At 40.5% G+C, this 25,958-nt stretch overlaps 2 pseudogenes across 2 annotated transcripts; one reads left to right on the top strand and one right to left on the bottom strand.

Moving 5' to 3' along the window:
* Positions 1 to 11,399: 11,399 nt before the first annotated feature.
* LOC143547496 (MAP3K epsilon protein kinase 1-like) lies at positions 11,400 to 14,192 on the bottom strand (annotated as a pseudogene). The gene is made up of 10 exons (XR_013137778.1): positions 14,158 to 14,192; positions 13,246 to 13,380; positions 12,707 to 12,727; positions 12,488 to 12,561; positions 12,324 to 12,414; positions 12,173 to 12,256; positions 11,985 to 12,086; positions 11,782 to 11,914; positions 11,602 to 11,673; positions 11,400 to 11,498 (listed from the first exon to the last, which is right to left on the bottom strand). The product of XR_013137778.1 is annotated as an MAP3K epsilon protein kinase 1-like (transcript).
* A 6,968-nt stretch (positions 14,193 to 21,160) lies between these two features.
* Positions 21,161 to 22,339, top strand: LOC143547470 (large ribosomal RNA subunit accumulation protein YCED homolog 1, chloroplastic-like; annotated as a pseudogene). Its single transcript, XR_013137776.1, has 2 exons — positions 21,161 to 21,846; positions 21,934 to 22,339. The product of XR_013137776.1 is annotated as a large ribosomal RNA subunit accumulation protein YCED homolog 1, chloroplastic-like (transcript).
* The last annotated feature ends 3,619 nt before the right edge of the window (positions 22,340 to 25,958 follow it).

Genomic DNA, 25,958 nt, shown 5'->3' with positions numbered 1-25,958 from the left:
TGGTTGAGATTAGGTGTTAAAGGAGTGATCGGCGGTGGAAATGGAATCTCCGGCGAGTAATTAGGGAGAAGAAGAATAGTGTTGGTGTTAGGTTGATGATGATGTTGATCTAATTGGTTGGCATTATATAATTATAATGGATGTTGAAGTTGAAAGCATGATATTAATGTGTTTTTTTAGTTAGTTGATGATGATTGGGATATTGGATTTGGATAGCTAAGCTAGTTATGTGTTGTAAATTCAAAATGTTTTAATATTAAAATTAAAATGCTAGAAAAATTGGATTTTAAGAACGCGTGTAATGGGCGTTTTGGATGGGAGAAAAAGGCATATAGTGCTCGGAAGACCATTTTTCGGGGCTGGGTTGCGTCTGGCCATTTTGTGCATAACTCATGCATGTGTTGACTTTGTTTGACCCAAGTTTCATCTAAAGGAGGAGGGGTGCTTTCCCCCTCCACCGTTACAAATGGTCTGATAATTTAAATCAGTGTAATTTTTACTAACAATTTAACTAGTAACAATTTAACTAGTGGTATATCAATTTTTAATTTTGTTATCAATAACAGTTTTGATCTAACGTATCGTTAACTTCGTTTAATTTTTTTTATTAATACGTAATTTATAAATTCTATCGGTTTTAAACTATCGTTTTAATTTTTTTTATATAAATAAATTTATGATCATTGAAGTTTTGTTACCCTCTTTTAAAAAAATTATTGTTATTTTGAATAAACGATTACTTACCGTGGATTGTCATTGTCAATCAACCGTCACCACCCATAAGCAAACATGTGTATGAGCACGTGCTACTTGAAAATCTAATGGATAGGCATACGTTGGGCATAAATATCGTGTTTACCACCCTAAAAAGTAAAATTACCAATAACGGCCGCAAATTAATATTCAATGTTCTCGATTTTTTATGATGAATAACCTAATAACCTCGTCGAATAAAGATGAGTTGAATGAAAAATTAGTCAAGTACGCAACACCTTGTATACGTTTATCAATAGAATATTTTGTATGCAACATTTTAGGTTTGGATATTTAGGGAACTTGCATGTAAGAGTTGGATGAATGGTTAAATGAAGGCCAACTGGGTCATTTATAATGTTTGACCAATTTAGATATGCTAGATCATTTAATTCTTTATACACACACTAAAAAACTGCAATTAGATTTAGAGTAATGAGGGACAGCCGTTCCAAAAAAAAAAAAAAAAAAAAAGAGCAGTGAGGGACAACACTCGATTTAATGAAACATTTAATAAAGCATTTCATGGCTATTCTATGGTGTTATGATTTTTCAATAGTATATCCTATTTGTTGGCTTAATTTTTATGTTCATGATTTGGGTACTCTTTTAATCACATGGGTTGCGAGTTGAGCGTCCCGTAATAAGTAGTAAATTTTCTTGCTCTTGTGTTTTAAAAGTTTGGGACTGAAAATGAAGTTTTCGGCTATATTATTAAAAAAAAATAATGTATTTAGCATCTTAATAATGTAGTGCAAAATAGCATGCAACTGTAGCGTGTGTAAATTTGAAGATGATTAGGGATATGAAAATGCTGGTTTGTTTTATTAAAAACGTGGCAAACACGTTAAAGACATGATGGTGTAGTTAAATGGCGTGAATACGCTATGTTTATCAAATAACTTTAATACATTTGCTTAGTTTTGGTACTCAAGAACGCATATGTTATGTGTGATATTATATAAATATAACATTACAAGCATAAAAAATTACTTTAGTGCACATATAATATAAATATCGCATTACAAGCATATAGCTTACTTTAGCATACAACACACCAATTTTAAGGACTAAACAGAATCATAGTTGAAGAGGTAGGTCCCAGCAGAGCCCAGTTGGACCCGCAAGACTCACCTCAAAGAGGGACGTCTGCGCAGTTGAACCCGCAAGACTCACCTTCAACAGGGACGTCTGCGCAAAGGCTAAACTCGCAAGACACCTTGAAGAGAGACGTCTGCGCAGAAACCAACTGGATCCGCAGGACCCACCATGCTCAGAGACGTGACGTCCTTACGCGCAGTACGCAAGCTGTTCCCGCAGGAAAAGCCTCCCAATGGTCGACGTACTCCGCCTGTTCCCGCAGCAACGGATACTAGGCATCAGGGAAGGCTACCCGCGCAGCAAGGCTACACGCACAAGGCACTTAACTCTTAAATAATTCAGTAATGTCACCTGAAGAAGGAGTGAGCAAGCCGGGAACACTCCCGCCCAAAGCCGGGAAAACTCCCGCCCAAATGAGCCAGTCCGTACGCTACTGGAGGATCTTTTGTACTGTACCTGACGAGGTATGGACAAAAGATCTGACCAAAGCTGCGACAACTCACTGACAACAGTACAACGAGCAGCATGCTCTATTACTTAATGTCACTATCAGCCGCTGCCTACTCACCAACCTGTCGTAGCACGTGCATAGCCTGCAGTTGGTGGAAAAGGAATAGTACACAGCCGGCCTGGTCACTATCAGCCGCTGCCTACCCACCAACCACCAGCATGGCATGTGCGTAGCCCACAGTTGGCAGAACAGGAATACTGTTCAGCCGGCTGTACCTTCTTGGAAACCTACCTTCGGCTATAAATACTCCAACACCTTGGAACGGTATTATCATCTTATCACATCTTATATCTCCATATATTATCTGATATCTGCTCTAGTCATTCTCTTAATATACACTTATATTCAAGAGCAATCTAGTCTGATTCTCACGCTGGAGGGTGGTCACAAGGAGGTACCCCCCCTTCTCAGTGACGAGCTCACGGTGTCTGTTTTGCAGGTCATCAGAAGAACCATTTTTGCCGGACCTAACCCTCGTGGGAAACATCTATTTAACCCCCAGATTATCCGTAATCTGCCCGGGGTCAATTAGTGTTTCTTCATTGGCGCCATCCGTGCATAAAAGCTAGAACTACTTTTTAAGTTTCTTCAAACTTCTGGAAAGATGGTTAAGGTTACTCCGTTGCCAAGGCCAACGAGTGACCAAGAAACCCCGGTAACCACAACCCCAGCTACTGGGGGGAACACCGGCGAGTACACAATATTTACGAACACTACCCCGGTTACTCAAGCCGGGACAAGTGCAGTAAATTTTACGAACACTACCCCGGTTACCCAAGCCGGGGCAAGTGCAGTAAACAATCATCCCCTGGGATTCATTGATACCCAGGTGGAAAGACAACAGACGAGGCTCCCCCGCCAAACACTTGAACAAGTTAAAGCGTGGGCGGAAGCACGTCAGAAGGAATTCCAAGCTGAGTTGGACGAACGCTTACGTTCCATCCAACAGGCTGACGAATTTGGAAGCACTCAACAGCTCAACATGAGTAGTGAGTGCGAGTACTCGGAGGAATCCGACACCGACGCAAACCCTCGCCATAGGGCGAAAGGGAAGCGTAAGGAAACGGACTTCCAACCGAGAAGGAATTTCGGAGTCACCTTCAAACCAAGGAATGCGGCGGGAAACCCGCGTGACTTCTCCAAAACCTTCAGACCAACTGCTGCAAATGCGGGAACATCCAAGTTTGCAAGGGACATTGCGGAAGCAATCGCCCCGAGAAGTGCCAAACAGATGTCCAACATCGGCACTTATGATGGTATATCTGACCCAGATGATCATTTGAACAGATTCATAGCGGGGGCAACCGTCAGCAACTGGACGGAACCCACGTGGTGTTACATGTTCCAAATGACACTTGTTGGGGCAGCCAGAGCGTGGTTTGACCGTCTACCGGTCCACCACATCTACGATTGGGCAGACTTCCAACAGAAGTTCAGCCAACACTTCAGTCAACAAAGAAAGTACACTGAAGAGCAATGGACGATCCTCAACTGCATCCGAGAGGAAGATGAATCTTTGCTAGACTTCATCACTAGCTTCAACTCAAAGAAGCTGAGTCTGGGCGCTATTAGCGAAGATCTTGTTCGCGCTGCTTTCATTCAGGGCGCGAAATATCCAGAGCTCATCCGCACCTTAACGGGTAAAGACGGTATGCCATCCACATGAGATGCCATCATGACAGCGGAAACGGAAAAGCAACTGGGTAGAGATCTTCCCCAAAGCACAAACCTCTACACCTAGAAAACAAGAGAAAACAACGTCCTTACCGCCCGACTAAACAAAAAGAGGAAGCTAGGTATTTGGCAGTCAAGGGTAAACTTTGACACCTCATCCGGCTCGCATCCTCGGTTAGGCGGAAAGGACAACATGCAGTCGTCGAACCAGAACTCCAGATGGACGCCACTCACCAATAGCGTCACCGAAATATTCGTCACTGAGAGGCTCCCATGGCCAGAGGCTCCAATTATCCGACAGCGTCCAAACGCTGATCAAAGCAAATTCTGTGACTTCCACATAACAAGAGGCCACAACACCGAGGAATGCGTAGACTTGAAGGACATCGTCGAAGCATTTGTCAGAGATGGGACGCTCAGGCACCTCGTGGCGTAATGAACGCTGAGCAGGCTAATGCGTGTTGAACCCCAGTTGGGAAAAACACGAAACTGCAACTTCAATGTTGGAGACTACATACTGCGCAAACAACGAGATTCCGAACCAAGTGCATATCGGCTCGAAAGGCTCGATGACACTCCCATCCCAACAACATGGAAATGAGCTCAATTACACAGTCTGCATGTAGATCAATTCCAAACTTGTAAAAGAAAAGGCCCAGAGCCACTTCTAATGGAAATGATTCTCCTTATCACATTGACGCTGATAATCTTACATTTATACTTATGAACTTTCCACACTGATATGCCGGTCTTCACCGCATACATAAGTGGGGAAGTAAGTCGTTGCGTGTGGAAGGCGGCAAAACCCGCATAAACACAAAAAACGGCCAACCTTCACGCAGGTCAGTTATAGGTAAAGTTGGGCCATCCCACTAAATGAAAGTGCCGGTCCTACCCGCATAAATCATGATAGAGGAAACCGAACCAACCTATTGACAACCGCGCGTCGAACGGTTAATTTATTCAAAACACTAATATGTCGGTCTTCACCGCATACATAAGTGGGGAAGTAAGTCATTGCGTGTGGAAGGCGGCAAAACCCGCATAAACACAAAAAACGGCCAACCTTCACGCAGGTCAGTTATAGGTAAAGTTGGGTCATCCCACTAAATGAAAGTGCCGGTCCTACCCGCACAAATCATGATAGAGGAAACCGAACTAACCTATAGACAACCGCGCGTCGAACGGTTAATTTATTCAAAACACTGATATGCCGGTTTTCACCGCATAAATAAGTGTGAAGAAATCGTTGCGTGTGGACGGCGGCAAAACCCGCGTAAGCACAAAAAACAGATGAGGACAACCTTCACGTAGGTCAGTTATAGGTAAAGTTGGGTCATCCCACTAAATGAAAGTGCCGGTCCTAACCGCACAAATCATGATAGAGGAAACCGAACTAACCTATTGACAACCGCGCGTCGAACGGTTAACTTATTCAACACTGATATGCCGGTATTCACCGCATAAATAAGTGTGAAAAATCATTGCGTGTGGACGGCGGCAAAACCCGCATAAACACAAAAAACGGCAAACCTTCACGCAGGTCAGTTATAGGTGAAGATCGGTCATCCCACTAAATGAAAGTGACGGTCCTACCCGCACAATCATGATAGAGGAAACTGAACACTAACCTATTGACAACTGCGCGTCGAACGGTTAACTTGTTCAAAACACTTGGAAATTTGCTAAGTTAAAGTATGCACGAGCGAATCATATATGGTTTATGCGGCAAAACAAGTGCCAAATTAAGCTATAATATGCATGAGCAAATCATAAAACGTCTATAAAGCAAGTCATCCAGTGAAAGTGGCGGTCCTACCCGCACAAAGATTTATACATTCCATAAAAATTCAAGTATTACAAGAATAGCCGGGTATCTACCCGCCTACAAGAGTGTAAATCTATACAAAAACATAAACCTATCCTAACAGTGGGAAGGGATCTAAAGGTTCAAGCTTCAGGACCACTCCCTCCAAACCCACTTGTACCCGCACCATCAGTTGGCTGTGGCGGTTCAAGGAAGGTCTTGAGAATGGTTAGCCCATCATCAGCAGCAGCAACTTCGTTCACCTTCTCCACCACCGGATGCGGGAAGGCAGCATACTGGTTCACTGCTTGGTCATACGCAGCTTCAGTATCTACATCATATAGAGGGAAGTTGGAAGGCGGGATGCTCTTCTCAACGAACCCTAGACCAAGCAGGAAACCAGCCTTTTCCCCATCCTCATGAGAAGCGTTGAGGGCTGCGCTCATGGCATCGTCATATGATGTGTCCGTGAAGACTCGATGCACAACCTACAAGAAAAAATACCAAGTATCAAAACCTTTTCTAAGTACAAAGAAAAGCGTAAAGACGTTATGAAGCTAAGCTTACCTGCGACAACGCTTCTCGTAGAAGCCATTCCTTGGTAACCAGAGCCTCCTAGAGGGCAGCTTGAGCTTGGTTACGGGCGCGTTCGGCTTCACTTTTGTTAAGGTTGGCAAGCAACACTTCCTTAGCAGCAGCCTCTTCAACGCCCTTTAGCTTACGCTCAGTATGGTCAAGCATACCCCTCTGGTCCAAGATTTCTTGAAGCTTCTTGGCGTCTTCCATAGCCAAAGCATCATGAGCCTGCTGAAGCCTCTCTAGTTTGGCTTTGAGCTCCTCATTTTCGGCGCGCAGAGGTTCAGCAACGGCTTCAGCCTTGGTGGCCCTCTCAGTCGCGTTCCGCGCAGTTTCCTTAGCCAACCGAAGCTGTTCGTTAACAGCTTGGGCAGCCTTGGAACGGGCCTCGAGACGGGCCTGAACTTCAACCTCGAGGGCCTTGAAGGCCTTCTCCTTCTCCGCAGCAACGGCGGAGAGTCTCCTGTTCTCCTCCCGGATAGCCCGCGCCTGAGCTACTTCTTGGATACGAGCCGCCTTTAACTTGTCGTTTTCACGACAAAGCAACTCGACACGCGGCTGCATCCGGGCAAGGAGAATTCGAAGCTCGTTTGTCAGCCTACCCTCCTGGTAGCTTGACATAGCTTCTCCCAGTGCACCACTGGGGGCTGCGTGACGCGCCCACTCGACGCAGTCCACAACCGTCCGAAGGGTTGTTCCCCGGCGGATGTTCCAACGTGGAACATACACTTCATTGGAATCCGACACTGTAAAAACAAAAAGCAGTTAGGAAAAGATGATATAAAAAAAAAACATAGAATAGGCCAAAATAACCCTACGCACCTGTAGGGTAGACAACAGGCCGGTAGCCGCCGAACCCATAACCCGAACCTAACGGATATCCATCTAAGAGGTCAAGCAGATGGGAAGGAGGCAGAGATTGGCTAGAAGCCCCAAACATACCTGCTGAACCGGCCGGGGGCGAGGTAGTCGCCGGTGCCGGAGGCACGGTTGAAGCCGCTGCGGTAGAGACCATCGGAGGTGAACTCACTGGAAGTGAACTCACAACCGCGGCCGCCGCTGCGGAAGAACCCGCAGAAAATATCACCGCCGGCTCAGTGAAGGATTCCGTGAAGATCGCACTGACAGCCGGCGGGGATGATGTTACAGTTGGAACAGTTGCCTCAACGGGATGAGCAACTAAACCAACACTTGAAACAGGCACAGCCGCCTGGGTCATCGCCTCGGGTAGGTTGACCAAACCTACCGTCATGGGTCCAGAGGTGCTCCTCCCCGCACCACTTTGGAATGCAGTTGCATCCACGCCTGCATGAAGACAAGATAGTTAAATATAATTGCGGAAGGATATGCAGTTAAAAGTAAATGAAAATTATACTTACGAGTTCTCTTCAGCTTGAAGGTTCTGATAGGCGGGGACGAACCCGATGGAGCCGGCCTCTTCACGCCGCTCACCGTCGTCATCCTGGGCTGCTCAGAGGTGACAGCTGTCTCAACCTCTGGAACAGTGGTCTCACCACCACCAGGGTTCCCCGCCGCCTCCTCGCTCTCGGTCTCCGAGTCAGACCGGTTAACCTGATCGGCGGTGGAGGCAACCTTCGCCTTGCCCTTCCCGCTAGCAGCCTTCTTCCTCCTCGCGAAGGAAGGACCATCTGCGGATTCCTCATCAGAAGATGACAAGATTAGAGGAATTCCAGCAGAGGTTTGAGCATGGAGAGGGCGGGGGTTAAAGAGTTCCTTACCTGGCCGCGTGGCACTCAAAATCTCATGGCCCGGTGGGTAGACATCCACAAACCGATCCGCCGTTTGCTCAAGGATGGGCAACTCGTTCTCATCAAGAGCACGAGTACCCAGCCGAGCGGGACCACCAGCCTCCCGCGGATGCAGGAGCGATTGTAAGTCATTCCCCTCTGAAATAAAAAGAGAAACAGTTAGAAGAAAAACTCTAAATCAGCAAAGAAGACGGAGCATACAGTAAGGGATAGAGTTCAAATCGTATTCGATGACGATGGGAATCTGTGGCGCCTCCGCCCCAGCATCCTTCCACACCCGGCTCATCCCGAGCATCACCATCCCGGACTCCGCAAAGCGGTAAACCGGAGACTGGACCCGGGAAATCTTGGAGAACCATTCCGCCTCCTGGTAGTTGGAGGCGTGAAGGTTCGGGAGAGCTCTCCCGTTCTTGAACGTCATCGCTATGGGGACGACGCGAGCGGAGATATAGAAGAACTCCCGCTTCCAGGACCGAAGACTGCGCTCGGTAGCGCAGATCTTCAAACCCTTGATCCGAGTGACCAAGGTATACCACCCCTGGATGCACCTCCAGGAATAGAAGGTCATCAGGCGGTCGACATGGGGCTCCACGCCCAGAATGAGGCACACCCATTCAAAATGGCGAATCTTGACGATCGCCATTGGGTGTACCTCCGTCAGATGTACACCGTGTTTCTCCAAAACACGGTACACAAACTTCGTCAATGGGAACCTGAGATTCCCATAGATGAAGAACGCGGCATACACCCCTATCTTGCCCTTGGGGGCATCGTACACCGTCTGATAAGGCTTAGGAAACTCAGGCTCGAAAGGCTCGAGCATGAACTTCCTAACAATGTACTGGTACAGGTCGACGGTAAGAGCACACTGGCACTCACCAGCAGTATTCTTATCGTCCTTATCAGAAGTAGACGACGGATTCTCGGCATACACGTCAGACTCCTCGGCGGTAGCCTCAAGATCATGAACGGAAGACATGTTTTCGATGTAAAGAAGAACGATTTCAGGAGAATGCTCGACAGAAAAGTTAGAGTATTCGCCGGAAATCGTTTAGTAGAAAAAGAGTGAAGTGAAGGTGTGGATTAAGATGCACCCTCTCCCCCTTTATATACTCATCGCAATGAATGCGATGAATTTAATGCGGAAGAGAGAGGAAAACGCTGGTGCAATGAAACTATGACACGTGGAAAAAGCAAGCTGGCAACAGCTGTTGACAGGACGCGCGCCGTAAACTTCGCGGCCACGCGCCCGAAAACTCGCGCCCACGCGCCTGAAAAAACGTCTGGAACGACCATATAATGTCACGTCGCCATAACTTCCTACACGTCCTGAAACTGTCAGAAGAAACCGTCGGACTACGCAACCGTCCCTTCAACAGTTTGGACTGTTCTTATACTTTCACCAACTCTTCGAATTTCAAAAAGATTCAAAAAGATTCAAAAGTAAGCGGGACTATACCCCTTACCTTGGCAACCAAGTAACTATAAGACAGGTGCGAGTACAGTGTTAAGGCAAAACCCTTCACATACTTAGCACCTGCAGGGAATTGAAGCCAAGTATACCTCGGCAACCAAGTAACTATAAGACGGGTGCGGGTACAGTGTCAAGGCAAAACCCTTCACATACTTAGCACCCGCAGGGAATTGAAGCCAGGAATACATTGGAAGTAAAGTAACTATAAGACGAGTGCGGGTACAGTGTCAAGGCGAAACCCTTCACATACCTAGCACTCTGCAGGGAATTGAAACCAAGAAGGATCTTCTGGGCCATGCTTGCGGAAACGGGAATAACATCCCCGCATAGCGGGAACGTCGAGAACTAGATTGTTTGAAGCTCCAAGATGGAATTGTTTGTTTAACATAATTGATCACTATGTTCAAAACTACCAAAACCTCATGGAGAATCTACACAAGTGGAACTCAACGCTCCTGACTTGCGAGGAGGTTACAGACCTACCCGCATCATACCCAAAGATCAAGCAGAAAAGTCGGGAATTTCTGCACGTGACATTAGGACTTCCGCCGGAAGAATCCCCATGGAAAACCTTAAAACTAAACCCTTTTCAAAACCCTTTGTTTAAGTCCAAAAGTTCACCTCACTTATTAACAATTCATGAGAAGAACATTGGACTGGGGGGACTTGAAGAGGTAGGTCCCAGCAGAGCCCAGTTGGACCCGCAAGACTCACTTCAAAGAGGGACGTCTGCGCAGTTGAACCCGCAAGACTCACCTTCAACAGGGACGTCTGCGCAAAGGCTAAACTCGCAAGACACATTGAAGAGAGACGTCTGCGCAGAAACCAACTGGATCCGCAGGACCCACCATGCTCAGAGACGTGACGTCCTTACGCGCAGTACGCAAGCTGTTCCCGCAGGAAAAGCCTCCCAATGGTCGACGTACTCCGCCTGTTCCCGCAGCAACGGATACTAGGCATCAGGGAAGGCTACCCGCGCAGCAAGGCTACACGCACAAGGCACTTAACTCTTAAATAATTCAGTAATGTCACCTGAAGAAGGAGTGAGCAAGCCGGGAACACTCCCGCCCAAAGCCGGGAAAACTCCCGCCCAAATGAGCCAGTCCGTACGCTACTGGAGGATCTTTTGTACTGTACCTGACGAGGTATGGACAAAAGATCTGACCAAAGCTGCGACAGCTCACTGACAACAGTACAACGAGCAGCATGCTCTATTACTTAATGTCACTATCAGCCGCTGCCTACTCACCAACCTGTCGTAGCACGTGCATAGCCTGCAGTTGGTGGAAAAGGAATAGTACACAGCCGGCCTGGTCACTATCAGCCGCTGCCTACCCACCAACCACCAGCATGGCATGTGCGAAACCCACAGTTGGCAGAACAGGAATACTATTCAGCCGGCTGTACCTTCTTGGAAACCTACCTTCGGCTATAAATACTCCAACACCTTGGAACGGTATTATCATCTTATCACATCTTATATCTCCATATATTATCTGATATCTGCTCTAGTCATTCTCTTAATATACACTTATATTCAAGAGCAATCTAGTCTGATTCTCACGCCGGAGGGTGGTCACAAGGAGGTACCCCCCCTTCTCAGTGACGAGCTCACGGTGTCTGTTTTGCAGGTCATCAGAAGAACCATCTTTGCCGGACCTAACCCTCGTGGGAAACATCTATTTAACCCCCAGATTATCCGTAATCTGCCCGGGGTCAATTAGTGTTTCTTCAATAGTAAATACATGTATTCATTTAGCTTTCAACACGCCTAGAATTTTGTATCCAAGGGTGAGAAAGCAGCAACTTTGCATCAGGTCTCATTCTAGCATCCTGAAATACGAATTTAAATGTTTGATAAATCATATATAACCAAGGTCATGATAGTAATTACCAATTAGCAAGCTTAGATCAAATCAAATATATCACACCTTACCTTTTTAAAACATTGGCGGATAAAATCAGTTATTTCAGGTGGCAAATTTTCCGGAATTGGGGGATTCTCATCCTAAAGAAAAAATAAATAACAAATTCAGTAACTCGAAACTCACGGGTCCCACCGAGACCCTGCTAATCATGTGGTGACGATAAAATACAAAAACAAAAAAAAGAATACCTGAACAATCCTAAAGAGAGCAGGCATGGGTTTGAAGATCAGAATACGGAGGTGCGTCGGTAAGTAGCTCAACCACAGTGCAACCAACACTCCATATATCAGATGCAAGACAAACTCCACACATTTCAATCACCTAAAAGAATAAAAATTAAAAACAATATATAGGTAAATTTTACTATATAAGTTTTAATAAAAAAGAGTACCTCAGGAGCCATCCAGTAAGGCGTGCCAACAACTGTATGTTGATTAGCATCAGCCTTGGTTAGCTTCGCGGCAACCCCAAAATCTGCCAATTTTATGACGCCCTGAAAATGATATTAGACATATGTAACACGAAAAGCAAAAGAAAAATGTAATCCAAGTGGTGATAAAAAAGGAAACATTTATTTACCTCTTTAGTAGTAAGAATATTAGCACCCTTAATATTGCGATGAATGACCGCTTGTTCATGTAAATAAACCAAGCCTTCCAAAACCTACCAGAAATATAAAATTAATACCAGATTTAAGACATAATAGAAGAATTGAAGACCAGTAACAAACCTGAGCTATATAAACAGCAGCCAATGATTCAGGAAACGGCCCAAAATTGTCGGGCTCAATGATGGTTGCAAGCGAGCCATTCTCCACATACCTGAGGTTAGTAAGAATGTAAGATCACCACCAAATAAACAATTAAAAAGCGAAAGAAGATAGCATATACGTACTCTCGAATTATATAAAGATGCGTCTCTGTTGTCACGGATCCAATATATTTCGCAATATTTCTATGGTTCAAATTCTACATTACAAGAATTGTATCATATAAGTTATATAACATGACTATAGAACCCGCATGTCTAAAAACATTATCCAAGTGATTAAAAATTAAATATACATTCAGCATTTTTAAATAAATACAAAAGGTTCAAAATCAAGATGATTACCTTAAGCAAGTCAATCTCTTGCTTAGAAGTTACCACAAGCATTTGATTCATGATTTGCCCATACAATAAGCAAAAATAAAGATGTTAATATAAATAAAGCACTTGTGTGTAACATGCTAACCAACCAATAGGACCATTTTTTGATAAATCCTTAGAGATGATGAAGTAGTTAGTAAATTCAGACTCTAAATCACAAGTCGGTGAACTTGCGGGATTAATATTGACAAGTAGATAATAGTTGGTTAAGAGTTGAATCCTAATTAATTTAGCAATTCTAGTTGTAGTCTAACTCTAACGAGTGTAGGTTAGTCTATATATACCGTATAATGTTATGGGATGTAATCAAGTTTTGGGTTATTTTCTTGAATAACAAAATGTTTGGGAGTTATCCGATTCCCGTTTTGTTCATTTGTTTGTGTTCTTGATATTGACTCGCTACTCGAGTCTTGAGAAGTACTTCGTAACATGTTTAGAACGATAGCTTCACTAAATACTAAAGCTGGCAAAACATAAAAACCTATGAATAGCTATAATCATACCGTGATGTTATTAAGATCCTCCTGTGCAATATTCTCCAAAGACACTTGTTTCATTGCAACAAAATTTCCATTCTCTATGTCCAAACCCTTGTATACCGGACCGTTTGATCCTCTCCCAATCACATCTCCAAGCGTCTTCCAAAGTCGAAAAAGATTAGTACACACAATAACACAAATGTACATGCCCCATGCCAAAATTAGACCGTTCATAACTAAATAAAAGAGTAGCAATGCAATATATTATAAATTCCAAATTATTTACAGCCACAATTTGCTAATTGATGACTGATGAGAAGCTTGATAGGGGTAAATATGGCTGAAAGGGTCCAAACTTAAAAATTATATAACTTGGGCTACGAGTGGAATTATATGGCCCACTAGTGGTCAATGAAAAGGTATCGACGAGCCAGACCTTATGGCTTAGGCGGTTTGGCTCGGCTGTCAAGCTCAAAATCCATCATTTAAGTCTCTGATTTTTATTTAATGGATCCCAATGCTTTGGAACAAAGAGAGCCATCATCATCATACTCAGCAAATCCCACCAATAGCAAAGCTATGGTAGGGTCTTAGGAGAGTAAAATGCAGACAGTCTTAATCTACCACATAGGAATAGAGAGGCTGCTTCCCGTAAGACCCCGACACGATATTAGTTTTACATCAAGCTTTGGGCATAAGACACTACACTCAACAACCATCTGGTGCATGTACCTTTGTCATTTGGTTATCAATACCACCACATGATGCCCGATTAACCTTCCGCTACTTTTAATGTTATTTTCATGAAATTAGTAAAATGATGTCAAAATTAGAGCAATTTCACGGAATTAGTAAAATAACGTCAAAATGAATGCAATTGGAACAAAGAGAGTACGTGTGTAATTTAAATCGTGTGAAATAATGAACATGTCTTACATATTTGTTGTCGGTGGTCGTTTGATGAGCCATCTTGTCTTTGCTGGTATCTTGAAAATATTAAGTGATGAGGGTTTTTAGTGACTCTCTAGAGCAGGACTTATATAAAGAAGACGGGGAAAAAGATGATGGCCCATATGAACATTATCGGCAGCAAAAGCTACAGTTCCCACAAAGTATAAAAGACTAGCCAGGTACAACAAAACACAGTTGTTGTTTGGCTGGCAAAGACTTGGAACTGTGATCAGTCATCAAATGTGACTTAAAGCTTATAATTATTAATAGGATAAAACTTTGTTTGAAAAGTAAAAACTAAAGAGAAAATGAGGGACCGGCATTTACCTTTTACAGGTGTCATTTTGATAAATACAAACACAAACAATAAAGAATGTGCATATTATGTTGGTTCACCTTCACCGGCATAACATAGTCATTTAAGATCACTATCTAGAAGGTTTTTCTTCTAGGTTCACCTTCTTTCGGTAGTCAGATTTCTCGTAACTAAACGTTAAAATTTCCGGACATGCCGGTATTCATATTCAAAATAAAGATTATTAATCATAGAAAGTCACGTATCGAATTTTTTGTTTTTAAAAAAATCCAACAATCATAAATGAAACCGGAGTTGAAATGTTTTTCAACTGGATAGTTGGTTGAGTAGAGTTTGGTTTCTTGTATAGACTTTAGTTAATTATTTACAAGGAGTTGTCTTCTATTACAAACTAGTGTTCTACCTCGCGCGTTGCGTCAGGGCATTAGTAAAACTCAAGCGTTGTCGGTCACTTGGCGATAAGTCGACCCGAATTCGATTGGTTCTGGTTACGTGTGTTATTGTACTACAACTAAAACCAGAATAAAAAAATAATAAAATTTGAGGTGGATCAATGGGGTGGCGTTAGCCGGTAAAACTCGAGCGTTGGTAAACCCGATAGTTGTTGATCCTGGGCATTGAGACAATGAGTCTACGCAAATTCGGTTGGTTTATGTCATATTCATGACGGTACCGTAACAAAAAAACAAACAAAATCAGCATTCGGTCGAATTTCGGTACGTTTGTTATGATATTAGAACTAAGACAAAATGCGTTGAGTCTACTTGTATTCGGTCGGTTTTCATCATTTTGTTACGGTATCGGAACTAAAACAAAACAAAACAAATTTTATATTCGGTCGGTTTTTGTTACGTTTGTTACGGACCGAAACTGAAACAACCCAAAAGGATCAATGTGGTGCCGCAAAGTTGCCCATCGGGACTTTGCGGCACCAAGCTTCTTGTTTGTATTATATAATAATAATAATAATAATAATAATAATAATAATAATAATAATAATATTATTATTATTATTATTATTATAATAATAATAATAATAATAATAATAATAATAATAATTGGACTCGATTGACTATGAGAAATAAAGAATTATTTAGAACGGGTGTATAGACCGTAATTAATTATTAACAAGGAGTTATATTCTATAAATCACCTATAAAAATTTAATTTCTAACCGAACAAATGGAGGTAAGTTGATTACCTCTTAAATAGGGTATTGATCCATTCCATCTTGTGCACTAGGGTCACACATAGTTTTTTTGGTTAAATCAGTAAAACACACAAGATATCAAAACACATTAGTTGGTTTATTTATGAAAAGTTAAATTTAAAGCAAGAAAATAGATGAACGAGATGTTTTACTGGAAATATAAATAAAGAAATGCAATTAAAGATGGACACTTTTTATTAAAAAAACAAAGGGAAAATTCCCAAAATAAATATTTATGAAAATAAAGTTCTTATTTTAGGTATCATTTGTAAAAAATTCTAGAAATATGTATTATAAACTAGTCGTGACAAGTAGTTTAGAACCAATAAAAAGTTGCCATGTGTCCTTAAACTAACTGTAACGAGCACGTTCACTAATCAATTACTCGTCACGACTGAATAAGTTTCATGACTCGTAATCAACGCCCACGAGTTATTTATAAATCCTTTAGTCGCGACGACTAGTTTACCTGGTTTACATTCCCCACACGAGTAATTTATTAGTAGTTACAGTTTATTCTTCTCTCCGGCAATGAGAAATCATCATCTCCGCCGTTGTTCATCATCACTGGAGCTGCTGCTGCTTCTCCTGTATAACATATTCAAATTCCAAACCCTACGCCACCACCACACCACTTCAATGGCAGATTCTTACCGAACGCAACTTCTCTCAAGCTCGCCTCAATCCTCACCTGCTCACGCTCCAATGTAATTAATTACATCCATCGCTTAATTAAACCTCAACTGAAATTGTTTATTTATATTATTTGATTTAAGTACTAATTAACACCTGTGCATGTCTCCTACACAAATTATTAGGGCTACTTAATGTGATGCGTTAAGACAAATTTTTATGTATAGTGTGTGTGCAAGGGCATTTATGTCCTTTACTCTTCATATTGTTAATGAGTTTGTTAACCTAACAGTGTAAACGACCTGAGCTCGAGCTTGAGCTCGTGCATAGGGCTGTTCACGAGTCGAGCCAGGGTGTTTTGGAGCACGGGCTCGAAATTAAACTGGGTAACTTAGTTAGGCTCTAGCTTGACTTTGAAGTTAAACGGGCTTAAGATCGAGACCACGAGCCGAGCCAGAGTCGATTTTGGCTCAGTTATAAAAATGATCAAAATCAGCCCAGGATGTTTCAAAACAACTTTTTATACCTAGTTTTAATCGAGCGAGCCACGAGCCCGAGCTTCAAGCCTCAAGCTTTTTGAACAGCGCTGCTTGTGCACGTGTGGTGTGCTTAAATGAGCCAAAGCTTGGCTCGAGTTCGAATGTGCAGTGTGCAAATAATTATGTTTAAGTGCATAACAGATAAAGCATGGAAATAAACCAGGCTACTGATAAGTTTATCAGACCAACTTGATTTTGTTATTGATAACAGTGAGGTATTAATATAAGAAAATGAAATCGGTTACAAGCTACAAATATGGAATAATAAAGACAGAATAAAAACTAATCAAACCTATTCAAACTATCTAAATATAAACGAGAGTTATATATTTTAAATATTAGATTTGTATGAACTTTTTGGAGAGAAACCGTTAATGGTTATGCTCTCTAATAGCTACGACGAGCCTAAACGATCTTGTTGTTCAAAGGCTCGAGCTAATTCTTTTATATATTTTGAGAAAAGCCTGAACGAGTCTAAGCTCGGCTGTGCAGTGTGTGTGATGGGTGTAAATACATAGAAGAATATAAGAGATAAAACTTGGAAATACACTAGGGTCGTTAAGGCTCGACGAGCCTAAACGATCTTCGCATGCAAGGCTCGAGCTTGGGCTTGAAAAGTAAACGAGCTTTATTTGAGGATAAAGCTCGGCTGGGCTCAATAAGGCTCGGTTTGTTTCCAGCTTTTTATCCATCAAATCTTGAGCAGCTCGCCCCTTTGGCACCCCTAGATGTTTTGAAGCTCCATTGTATATGGAGGCCTAGCTTTGTATTGCAAATTGATTTGATTGATTATAGTTTTAAGCATACCTTGTAATAATATTATGCAACCTGCATTAAACTAAGGATTTGTTGGATATCCGCTTAATGTCTAAACTCTAAAGCCTGTGTATTATTATTGGCATAAAATGAGGATTAAGAATAGTTCAAATGTTGCAGGTGTATATAATAACACATACATGTTCCATTTAGCTTTTTATAACTTTTATGATGTAGATACCTTATGGAATGAAGCTGAACATGGAGCTAGGAATGAGAAACCAAAAAAGCAAGCACCAGAGCCTGAAAAGCAGAAGGGAAACCTTGAGATTCACATAATCCACACCAGAACCCGCCAGGCCTATACCCAAAAGTTAGCAACCGAGAATGTGCCTCATGCGCCATACGATTCCAGTGGAGCTAGACCTGAAATAACACCCGGCTCCATGCTCATTGCAACAGAAAAACTTACTGATCTAAGTCCATTTGAGGGATCCAAAATTCTCATAGTGAAAGCGGATAAGACTAACGGATTTCAGGGTCTGATAATCAACAGGCTTCTCATTTGGGACATCATGGAACCAATAGAAGAGGGGTTGGATCCCCTGAAAGATGCACCGCTGTCTTATGGTGGTTTTCTCATGGCACCTAAACTTCCTCTTGTCGCTTTAACTCGTGTAAGAGACGAACACCCTGAAGTTTTTACCTGGCGTTTACTTCCTTGACCCATTGACTACACTCAACTTAAGGCAAAATTTAGAATCGCATGACTGGCCTGTGACTGTATACTGGTTTTTCTTTGGGTACTCGAGATGGGGTTGGAATCAGTTGTTTGATGAGATTGCTGATGGATCATGGAATTTATTCAATGGAACAGTGGAGCAACTTGATTGGCCTGTGAAATGATGCAGAAGAGGTAAAATCTGCACAAGTTTTTCATGGTTAAGTTTACTACTTGTTACATGTACATAAAAAAAGTTTCACTTTTAGATGATCAAAAGGCTGTTTTGACTTTTGACTACATGATCTTTGACTCATTACAAATAGTTTAACATGCTGGATCTTTGGTTGTTGGAAAATTTTATTTTGTTTTGGTTTTTATGGTTAATTGTTTAGAAATTATGCAAGGTAAACACTCAAAAGTGGTTTAACTTGGGAAATGTCACAGTAAACTTTGATCAGTTTAATGGGCAAACGCATTTTGGGAGTGTTATTAATCATAAGAATTCACCATAATTCACTTTATCAAATGAGCCAACTTTATTCAAATTGCTATTTTAACCAAAATTATCATTTTTTGCAATATAATCACATATATTCAAAATCCTTATCATAGCGATTTTAGTTTGTTTCCTGTGATGGTTTTATCATTTTGCACCAAATCCCACATATTTTGCTATATGAGTTCTAACAACTTTTATAATCATATACAACAATTATATACTAATAACTTTAGCTTGTTCACATCCGAAATACATAACAAACAAACAACTATGCATACATAGTAAAATCCCACTCATTGAAGTAGAGTCCGGAAAGAGTAAGACAAAGACGAACATTTCCCGTATCTCATTGTTTCAATGTTTGATTTTAGATTATGGTTCATTTTCAATCTTTTATATCGGGTTATGGTTTGTATTTATGAACTGCGATATCAGAGTCCATAGTTAATTTATAAACAATTGATGTATAAGAGTTAAGCATGCATGCAATTATAAACCCACAATCCAATTAATCTATCTAACATTAAAGTTCGCAGTTTAAAACTTAAAATAAATGAATACCGTCTAACATCCTATGCTAGGGTCAGTCAAGTTATTCTATAAATGGAGACAAAAATGAGAATGATTAGTAGTCACTCAAAAAAACCCCTCAGAAAAACCCAAAAAAAAATTTAATAATAAAATTATAACTCAAAATTTAATAAAAAAAACAAAAAAAATAAAAACACAAAATGTTTCCACCCGCTTCCTCGTTCTTAAAAAAAAACAATGTTGAGGAAAAAATATCATTATGTCTTTTTGTTTATCATTGTGCTTTGTGTTTATTTTCGTCATTAATTATGTCTTTTTTCTTGATATTGTGTTATATTTGTTCGGCATTGTGTTATATTTTACGATCTATTGTGTATTTTTTTAGTTAAAATTGTGTCTTTTGTTCATTTTCGTCATTGCGTCTTTTTTTCGGCATTTTGTCTTTTCTATTTTAGTTATATTACTATTTTTAAAATCTTTTAAGGAGCTTTTAAATTTTTTTTTAATTTTTATTTATATTTTAAGTTATGATTTTTTCATTACTATTTTTAAAATCTTTTAAGGAGTTTTTGTTTAATCTTCCTATTTTAACTTTTCCCTCCTATGAGTCCTAGCCTATGTATTGTAATATGTATCATAAGCCCATTAGTTATGGCCCAAAGTCCCAAACACCTCTTTAGCACCCTGTTTGGGTACATGATTTCTTAACCATATCATTATTCTTATTCGGGTTTTACTCTCTATCTATCTGTTTCTCCTTCTCTCTAATATTAGCATCTCAGTCTAGGTTTCATTACGACAATTATTATATGAATGTATCGAATCCATCTTTGTTTTTACGATTAATGATAAAATTTATACAAATTTAGCTCTAATTGCAGTCATTTCGTTATGTTTTTATGTTTAATTCGTAGACTATAGGGAAATATGTGAAGCGAATTCTTGAACTTTGTATGTATAATTGGAATCTGCTTTGAATTTGAAGTATGCAGATGTTAGATTTCTGATGAAGTTCATGTTCAATTTAAATTTGGAAAGTCTAAGGGTGTAAAAGAGCCATGCTCAACTAGGCGTGAGCTCAGCTCGTTTTGACTTACGAGAGCTCGAGCTTTGTTTGTTTCAAGCTCATTTCCTAAAGCTCGAGCTTGGCTCGTTAGCAGTTTTTTCAAGCTCGGGCTCTGCTTGTTTTGACTTGCGAGAGCTTGATTTCGGCTCGTTTTGAGTTCTTTTTCTAAAGCTCGAGCTCGGCTCATTTATTATGTATTACTTAACATGTATATGTTTTTTATTATTTATATCCATTTTGAGAAAAAAAAAACATTAAATAAGCTTAAGCTCGGGCTCGTGTAGTACCTTAAACAAGCCAAATCTCGTCTCGAGCTCAGTTGTGCATTGTGAGATTAATACATAGAAGAAACAGGTAAAACTAAAATATAAACACAAGGCTCGATGAGCCTAAACGAGCTTTATTTGAGGCTCGGGCTGACGGGCGCGGCTTAAGTTCGAAAAGGCTCAGCTCGTTTCAAGCTTTTATCGATTCGATCTCGTGTAGCTTGCAAGCAGCTCAACTCGTTTGCACCCCTAGTTATAAGTCATAAATAGATTAAAAGGCTAGAATTGCATGGGGTTTTGAACACATATAATGTTGTACTGTTGCTTCTATTTTGCATGCATTAAGGTTTACAAAAGTTAAATCATGTGTGTGTATCTACATAACACATATGTTTTGCTTCTTCTCATATCTTATATATTTTAATAACCTGAGTTGAATCATCTTACAGGAGCTGCTTGTCACTATTGGCAGCATGACTTCCACATAACCTTTGTTCCAATTTCATAAAGTTTCAGTAGATTTTAGTCAGTTGCATACTGAACAAAATTATTAATTACATAAAGAGTAGGAGTTGAGTAAAGGTAAAGTTGAGAATGCCTCTAATTCTATCCTCTTCCGTCATGACCCCTTGCTTTTATGTTAATAATGCCAAAGCATCGTTATCACACCCGCGTTACAGTTCTATACATCGCAACATACTTCAAAAGCAGTTATTTGCTAATAAGCATATATTACCGGGTTTAAAACATAAGTCACATTTAGAATTTGTTACAAGAGATTCATTGAACTCCAACTTTGAGCTAGCCGATGACGAGAATATTATTGAAGATGATTGGATAGATCAAGACGACGATGATCTAGATTCACCTTGGGAAGGAGCTATAATGTACCAAAGAAACCCTTCAATCTCTCACCTTGAGTATTGTACAACCTTAGAAAGATTAGGATTAGGTCATCTTTCAACCCAAGTTTCGAAATCCCGGGCCTCTTTAATGGGCTTATGGGTCACAAAAATCTGTTAAAGATTTTCCAGACGGAACACCTGTCTTGATATCCGTTGATGTAACGAGGAAGAAACATAACTTGAAGCTTGATGGGATCATACGCACAGTCATAACCCTCGGATACAATAGGTAACCTTTAGTTCTTGGCATTATGTTAATATAATAATGGCTACATGTTTAAAGATTTTGATGAGTTAGAGTTTTGTTTCATTTAAGGTGTGGTGGGCCCGCTGCTGATTGCGTGTTTTCAAATTTCTCGCTTGTATTAACTGAAGAGCCGATAGAAGAACCTGAAGTTATAAACATGGGAGTGATTTATGGTCAAAGTGAAGAAGGAGACGACGACGAGTCGGTTGACTTAGATGACTGGCTGTATTTTCCACCTGAAGAGAAACTGATAGATATATCTAAACATATAAGAGATATGGTTCATTTGGAAATAAAGATCAATGCTATATGTGACCCAATGTGTAAAGGTTTGTGTCTAAATTGTGGTCAAAATCTCAATAATGGTAGTTGTAATTGTAGTCAACAGGGGTCAAAGTCAAAAAATTATGGGCCTCTTGGAGGTCTGAAAGAGAAGATGCAACAATAGGGCTGAAACATTCTTTAATTTTTGTATTTTTATGTATGGTTGTAAGAATTTTGTAAACTTTGGATTTTGTTGATATGTAATTTAATAGAGTGTATGTCTTATGAGGACTGATCTTTAAGGCTGTGCACTGGGGTTTCACACTGTGGGGTGTCACCAGTCTGAGTCCGCAATGCTTTTGCAGGTGGAGAAGCTCTAGACACCATGCCGGTGTGGCGTGAAGGGGCATGAAAAGGGAGGGTGGGGGGGGGGGGTGTAGAGGTGGGCAAATAAACCGGTTAACCAAACCGACCTGAAAACCGAACAAATGACGACAAAAACAAGTACATGCCAAAAATAAACCGGCCAAAACAAGGTTTATAAGTTATCTTTCCAAAACACTAGAAGATCTCTAACATAATCGTTGTTGTCGGGAACTTCATACTCTAAAGGAAAAGGTAAGCGGTCTTTTCCGAATCTAAAAGGATTAGATATCCATATGAACCCTCTACATTGTGTACTCTAATTCTTCTACTCGCTTTCGATTATGCAAACCTCATCGAATGCACAATTGGACAATTTAGGTATCTATCTACAATAACTTAATGAATCGACGAAGCGATCAAGTAGTCTAAGGGATGAGAAAGATGGACAATTGGACACCATGGATATTTAGGGATGGTAGGAGAGGCTTAACTAATGACACATTCATTTATTTACAAGTTTTATAGTTTTAACGGTAGGAAATGGGTCACGATATTATTAAACAATATTAATAAAATAAATAAATAATTTCTTTATACAATTTGGGAAATTTTAGTGCATATACCGTATACAAATCTAAACGAGAATAACAACATATATACATGTGTTGATTCATACCGAAGTCCCCAACTGGTGCTCGAACGTCGGATTCTTTGACGAGTTGAAACCGGACCGGAGCCGAGTTGATCATTGTATCGAATCCGCACCGGAACCGCGCTCACATCGTCTAGCTCATGTTCACCGAGACCCGAGCATCACCTCTGATTCATGTCTTCTTGTACACCTCTTCGCTTGGTGAACCCGTCTTGATCACCCGAAAATATCTACACCTTTTCTTAACTGCAAAACTGAACAAACTGTGGTTCCTGGTTGTGGCTAACGATTTATGTTAAACGGAGGTCCCTTAAAACAGATTTCGGGCTACCTCTGCGAGCTTGTTTGTTTCCTATGGTACAACAGCCGAAGCAGTATGTACTGCCGGGATTACCCTAGCACCCGAACGTTATTTGTAACGCGAGTTCGGGATCGAAAGAGAGTTGGAATTGAGAGAACGTAACATTGGCAGGAAGCCGTTTGGTTCTATGTGCGTGGTAAACAAGCGGGGGTTGTGTGTGCATTCGGGTCGTGACTGATGTGGTTTATCAGTGTGTCGATGTATCAAAACTACTCACCCGGCCTTTCTATATATAGTGAGTTAGGTGATGAGTCACCATAACACGTGTCACCTCATGGAACACACTTCACCAGGAGGTGACACCTAGCATGCTGACTCACCTTCATAGATGACACATGGCGGCACGTAGCAGCTCATCACCAAAGGAAGACATGTGGATGGTGACTCACTTCTGTTACCGACACTTGTCACGCTCATACGCATAGTGCTGCCACATGACGAGACTTGTTACATGACCCGGTCGAACCACACAAAAAATACTAAGACAACTCTCAAGCGTTCTACCAATATGGGACAAACCCATTTCCTTTTTTACCAATGTTCAAGCTCTCAACTACACACTTTAGAGTATCGATATCACATTCATCTTTACTCTTTGGACTTATTAATAATTATTATTAGTCCAAAATTTTCCAACATTGACTTAATTATATACTTTTTTATATTAATTTCTATGGTAGGTGTATCGGTTTTTATTAATCCTAATTATTATTTTTTCGTCGTTGTCGGCCCCAACTAACGAATTAGCTGATAATGATCCCACATTTTATCATATTTGTTCCCAACGGTCCGCAAGTTACAGAATTCTAATGTCGTTAGTTGCAGCTTGCCAGAAAAATGTTTTTTCCTAGAAAACTCACATTTTTTTTTCCGGAAAAACTCAACATTTTAATCCCAAACATCTTTGTAACGTTAGATCGGACCTTTAGGAACTTTTTTTCTAGTAAAAGCGCTAAATTATTGAGGTCTCTGAAACCCTAGAACCATAATCGGAATCGGTTGGTGGTGATCAAGTGGCCGGTGGTGGTGGTGTTCAGGTTGATTTTTCAGGGAAAAATTTTGACTTTTCCAGCCAAAAGAGTTTTTGCGGCGAGTTGCGAGTAACGGCGTTAAGATTCTGTTAGTCGCAGACCGTTGGAAACAAATACATTAAAGACAGGACTGTTAGCAGCCAACTCATTAGTTAGGACCGACAACAACCAAAAGATGATGGTTGATGTTAACAAAAAACCAATGCCCCTTCTATATTATTATTTTAGTTTTAAATTAATACACTGAAAATTTGTTTAGGGATGAGAGGGATGCATTCAGATTCATACGGTCAAACTTGGAGAACTTTGGTTTTGATAGGTGTATGCTTAGGCTTTGTTTCGTCTTATTTTTTCGATAGGAGCGTACAGAAGGATGGAAATGATTTTAAGATGGATAATAACTTGCTCCTGAGCTGAAAATACGGGTTTAAAACGGTTAACTATGAAGTTAATGAGTTCGCAGGTTTAAAATATGCAACAGTAAAGGTTAAACACGTTTTTATGCAAATCAATGTAATATCGTAATGCACAATAAGTTTTGCCTTCCGTCTTGTTTATACCGGACAAGACAAATTGAATAACATGCAATTTGCAAATAAGGTTGGCGCGATCAACCATGAATGAGGGTTTGTCGGTCCCTAAATAAAACGGTCCGTATTATTCAACGGCTCGGAATGAGTTTATTGTTTGTGTTTATTAATTAAGGTATTTGTGTATTTGTGGTATATAAACAGCTTATTTGCGTTTTACATTCACACTTTAATTTAAATGCATAAAAACAACCTTTTAAGTTTTAACCCATAGTTTTCCCACAAATTAAAAACATTTGAGAAGAGGCTGCGATTTTAACCCATAGTTTTCCGTAAATTGTAAACATTTAATAAAGAGACCGTGATACCCACTTTCGTACGAAGCCGGTGGATGAACCGAGTTTGGATTGAGAGCGTTTTGAATACTAGGATCCTACTCTACAAATATGATCTAATTAGATTTTAGATCTAACTCAACTATCGACTCAAAATCGAAAATCATAAATAAAGAATACGATTCGCTTTACGGTTTAAAACAGTATATGAATAACCATTTATAAATAGTGACATTAACTTTGTATGAAATGTTGGTTTAAAATCTTTTTATATCTATAATTAAAAATAAAAATAAAAAATCACGTTAAATACGAGATTTGATTATCTAAACATGTGTTTAACCATAATCCATTGGACCCTTGATCAAAAATCCAACATGTCACTTACTTAAAACTTTAACATGTTGATATGCTTTGTTAAAGTGCAATCACTTACTTACACTCTGTTCTTTTACTCTATCAAACGTTTCTCTTTCAACTGCACAAATTAAAGCATTGTTCAATACTCATCACACATTCGTTTGCGCAAACCCGTATTGATAAGCTTTTAGAAAA

This window comes from Bidens hawaiensis, unplaced genomic scaffold, assembly GCF_021521415.1.
Source record: "Bidens hawaiensis isolate Kalapana, Puna unplaced genomic scaffold, B.hawaiensis_p1.1 tig00014722_1, whole genome shotgun sequence".
Classification (NCBI taxonomy): Eukaryota; Viridiplantae; Streptophyta; class Magnoliopsida; order Asterales; family Asteraceae; genus Bidens; species Bidens hawaiensis.
Note: the sequence above shows the minus strand (reverse complement) of the source record. Positions and strands in the feature narration are given on the sequence as shown.